The sequence below is a fragment of the Lissotriton helveticus genome, chromosome 3_1, assembly GCF_964261635.1.
Source record: "Lissotriton helveticus chromosome 3_1, aLisHel1.1, whole genome shotgun sequence".
In the NCBI taxonomy this organism is placed as follows: domain Eukaryota; kingdom Metazoa; phylum Chordata; class Amphibia; order Caudata; family Salamandridae; genus Lissotriton; species Lissotriton helveticus.
In genome coordinates this window covers 1,169,617,159-1,169,622,584 of record NC_136061.1, presented here as the reverse complement: position 1 = coordinate 1,169,622,584, position 5,426 = coordinate 1,169,617,159, and positions in this window count along the sequence as shown.

Sequence of the window (5,426 nt, the reverse complement as noted above, 5' to 3'; positions counted from 1 at the left end):
TTAGCGTTTTGCCTACAGGTGCTGTTTGTTGGCCTGTGGCAGGGTCAGTCACATGTCCTGGATTCCTGGCATTTAATTGAGTCTATCCCACAGTTCTGCGCTCCAGTGTTTCTTATGCCCTACCTGGCACACATCATGTCGGTGGATGGTGATGACGTTAACATTTTGCCGCCCCCCCCCTGGAAAAATGTCTGCGGACGCCCATGACCACGGCAATCAAAACAGAAGTGCCAGGTACACTCTTCAAAGTCAGGGATCCATTGTTGCAGGTAAGAAACTTGTGACAACTTGTCTATAAGGAAGTAGTGGTAGCGAAAAAACAGCCATCCTTACTAGCAGAGAGTTCGTCTTTGACGTAATGTCATGTGATATTTCATAAACACAAAAATCCAATGTAAAAGACAAACTTTGTTGTCATTGGATTCATTCAATATCCACCCTTAGTAGAGGAGCAGATGGCCTAGGAACACTAGCTTAAGATAAAGGAACTGGTTGGCCCTCTTCCTCAGTGAGGGATAAGTGTGCTGCTAGCTTGCAGCTGCTTATTCACAGATGATGGCCTACTGGTCTGTGGTAAATGTCAGGTCAACTTAAATTAGTTTGTTTTGCACACTTCATAAAAGGGTGTCTGGAATGTCCAGGGAATGGGATACTTAAAAACAGGTACAAATGTCATAGGTACTGGGATAGTGCCGATAGTGAGCACACAAGGTAATGGCGAGAGTGAAAATCAGACACTGATAATTATGACTGTACTACAACAAACACTGAGGTAAATCATACAATTATTTAGGAAGTCATGAATAACATTGAGCCTGTTAAATTCCCATATTACATTTTCAAGCATAATCTTATCACCCTTGACCCGGAAAATCTGCAATAATTTCTAGTGATTTATTTCAGATGTTCTTTGCAGAACAAACTTAACACTAAACTTGGTGAAAATCTCACTTTTCCCTTTTTTTATTGGCACCTGCTCTTATGCGACTAGATAACATTTTGTAAATATGTCACATTCTGTGTTAATCACTTGATACATTCTTCTATAATGTATTCACTCATCTTTAAACCAGACGCCCTCTAATCACAGGAATTACCTTTATGTGCACTACTGTAAACTATGCTGGACTTAGACGCCAATTAACATCCCTCGTGTGTGTCTCCACGTTTATTACATTAAAATTATGCATACGACCTTCCATTTCGGAATTTGTCTTATTACTTGTCACTAAGGACGTCCGCTGAATTTGAAATAGTAAACTGCTTGTGTTTATTTTTTATTCAAATATTGAGTCGCACATCCCTTTTGTCGTCAGAGCCTAATGTAAATTGAGAGAAATAATCTTCATTCTGTATCTATATATTGGTTTCCCATTGCCCGCTGTTTTGTTACACAAGGTGAACATACTGCGTTTGGGAATCTAGCCCTCCGGCTTTAACTCTCAGGTGATTGGTTAAAAGGGTACCGAAAGGGCCAGGATAGGACCAAGAAGGATCTCTCAAACATGTTCGAATCCAAATCCATATTGCACCAAGGAGGCCTAGCGGGCATGACCTGCGGTAGTGCTTGAGGGTAATTAGAACCCCACACAGACATTTTTATTTTTTTTAAATAGGGCGAAACGAAAAACGAACAATTTTACTTGAAGGTCTTCAACAGTAATATACATAGTATATTTATTGTGTTTTTCTCTGATTGTTAAAACGTTCAGCTTACTTCCCGAACATTCTCACGGTTAATACAACAGCAACAGCACACTTGAAAGTTGGAACAGAACACAGCACCAGGTGCACACACAGCCCCGGGGCGACTCAACTGACGTCAGGAGGCCCCCATAGCATTTAACTATAACCCAAATCCTCCAGAACACACGAGACAGACTTCTGAGGAAATGCACAACTAAGCACAGGCAGGCTAAACTGTTACGTATCAATGTGTTCACAATAGTACTGCCCACCAAGATATTTTTTTATTCTAGGCATTCAAGGGTTAAACAGCGCTGTGGTTGACAGGGCACAGGCATCCATCCTTTCAAATGCAGAGTGCACGGCTCCCTGCAAATGGGCTCCTTACATGAACGCTCCTTGAAAAACAAACCTCGTGATGACATGATAAAAAGCTCCTCTTCACCGGTGCGAGGGGGGGCAGCTGCCCATGTCTGAGAGACACTGCGAAACGGAAAAAATACAACTGTGCTGGAACCCCTCTTCCCTCGCCAGTGCTTTCTGACACTAATGGTTCGGGTCAGCGCCCAACGCATCTGCTATGCGGCGTTCTGTAAAGTTTAGTAGAAGTTCCCCCCCCCCCCCCCCTGCTTTACTCACTGGCTCTGCAGGAAGCGCCCAGTGGACTCTGTGCCTCGAGGCGCCCTCCACTGCTACCGTGGCAGCTCCGGGAGCTGGCCAGCACTGAGGAGCAGCAGGGGTGGCATGTCACTGTGTGATCCTCGCCCATGCGCCGAGGTGTTTGTGCTCCCAGCCTCTCCCCGCAGAGAGCCTGGGGCCTCATTCGTTTACATGCCGTTACCGGGCCAACGGGCACGGGTTACCATTCACTTCCTCCTTGTCCCTTCGTGGGACTCAGCTTCCAAGCATCAACGAAAGCAATCTATTCTACACCTTCTATGACACAAACTAAAAGTTACCTACACTATCATGACGCAGTCACAAATGATGGGGGAGAAAGGTCCACTGTGTCCGATCGTCTTCAGCGGGGGCAGGACTAGTGTTTGCCACTAGAAATGGCTGTGTCACGTTCTGCTCTCCATTGTCCCTCCGTTAAATCCCCGTGACCCAGTAAAATCCCGTCACCCAACCAGTTTCTTTCAAACGCGGAAGGAGACGCTCGTGTTCTCGTAATAATCCAAGACAATGGGAACTGTCCAACTCTGTGCTCACGACAACATATTACACTGCAGTTTCTTAGTAGGAGAGCGTTGCTTTGGGAGACTCAGGGCTAGGGTGACCAGATCTTGAGAACCAGCACTAGCACATCTTTATAACACCCAAAAAAGGGTCTCTCAATGTTTTCAGTCGACCCCCTCTAAAAACCGGGACATGAGACAAAATGTGCTACCTAGTGCCAAGGTAGCCATAGTGCAAGGGTGACTGGTGCAGGCAGGATTGTTTTTGTGCTGTAAGGGGCAACTTTCTGCACAAAAACAATCCATATAGGTGTTTTCCTCTTTGTATGTGTGCTGCAGAATGCAGCACACATACAAAGAGAAACAAATGCAATAGGTCTGGCATTTGTGAGAGTTAGAGCCAGTGCTTAATTTGAGCCAGTTTTTTCTGCTCCGGAACCTAATGATTAACACTGGCAGTTCAGTTCAATACTTTTATTCGATTGCCACTTGTATAATCATAAAAAGTACATGATTTAAAATGAAACACAATCAATTCAAACTTATAAAAAGGGGAAATACATAAAATAACTCTTGTGAAGACTCATGATAAAGAAAAAGTCAATTATTTAAATGATTCTGTTCAGTTTTGTAATTTTTGACGGATTTTGATGGTGGCTTTTAAAAAGGTCGCCACAGATTTTGCTACATACAGCGAATCCAAGGATTGTAAAAAGAACAATGCAGAGTGGCACTGTCTATGACCACTGGATCGAATAAGTGGGATTATCCAGGATTTACGCGGAGTTTTGTAGTATTTACAAAAGAAAATAATGTGACTCGTTGTTTGTGTGGATATTCCATCGCAGGGACAGTTCATGAGGGTACGGGACCAGTTGTGGATTTCAGGAAATGAAATTAAACGAAAAAAAATATTAAAACGAAATCTTGTTAATAAGTATTTCTCCTGATTTGATAAAAAATAGGACAGGTATAATTGAATACTTTTGAGAGGTTGTATTGCAGAAATTTGGCTGTTCGAGGACTTTATGATTTCTGTCTGATTTCGCAATTCTCTCAAGTGAGCCAAGCACATCATCTTTAGCTGCTTTCTAGATATATCTTCGATACTGGGCGGGTCATCAAAATATGACTTATGTCCTATATCATTAAAAAAGTTACATACATAAACCAACCATGGAATCTTGTGCCAGTGGGTCAAAGTTAAACAATCCGAGATCAAAGATCGAGTTAGATGGCACTCGGGTTTAGACCATATACGTTGCCACAGTAAAATTGGTTGTGAACGAATAGTGTCTGTAATATATTCCATACCAAGCTCACTGTGGGAAGCAAAGGTTGGGGCGCTCTGTGGGAGGGCCAGTACATATTTGATAAAGGTGTTCTCTGTTATTTGTAGATGATCTATATGGCCATGCCCCCAAACACCCGCTCCATAAGTTGCCACACTATGGCACTTAGCGTAATACACTTTCAGGAGTTCAGGTGCCGCTGGATTGCCCAGTTTTCTTGAAAAAGAAGTCAAGGCCGATGTTGCACGACGAAAAAGAAGGTTTCTAGTGGCCGTTGCCTGACGCCAATTCAGTTCATTGTCCACAAGGATTCCTAAATATGGATAAACAGGAGTTTTTTCCAACTTTACATTGTCCACCATTATTGGTTTTGGGTTTTTTACCCTGGGGCCAATATGCATGATGAAAGTTTTTTTTAATGTTAATTTTCAGGCCAAGTGAATCCATAAAATTGCTATACTTATTGGTTTGTTTTTGAAGTTGATTTAATGTGCGGGCCAGGATGACTGAATCGTCTGCATATAGCAGTGTTGGTATTGGACGGTGGTTTATGTGGGGTAGATCCTGGCTCCCTTCCAACATAGCCTGCTCTAGTCCGTTCGTATAAAGGTTGAACAGGAAGGGAGCCAGTACACAACCCTGTCTTACACCTTTTGTTATTGAAAAGGGGCGAGACAACTCACCGCTAGTGCCAAATCTGACTCGCCCTGAGGCATTAGAATAAAGTTCGCGGAGGAAGACAATTAGTGGAGGGTCCACTCCAAGGTCGGCGAGTATTCTCCAGAGTTTTTCGTGTTGGACGCAGTCAAATGCCGCACTAAGGTCGACATAGACGAGGAAGATGTTACCTCCTTTGGCGCCAACGTATTTCCCAGTCAAGAGGGCAAGGTTCAGGGCCTGCTCCACGGTCCCAAGCCCCTTCTGGAAACCGTATTGCAGGTCGGTCATGATGTTATTTTCCTGGGCCCAAGATTGAAGACGGTCCAGGAGCACTCGACCTGCAATTTTGCCCAGGGTGTCCAGAAGGGAGATTGGCCTGTAGCAGGCTGGGTCGTTACGATCGCCTTTTTTAAAGATTGGAAGAAGGATTGATGTTGACCATGATTGAAAGAGCCCTTCCGAGGTTACTGCTGTCAGGACCTGGGTGATTATCGGTGACCAAAGGTCTACATTGTGGAGAAAAATGTCCATTGGCACTCCATCAGGGCCCGGGGCCTTGGCTGATTTTGATGCCTTGATCGCTTTAATGATCGATTAACACTGGCACTTA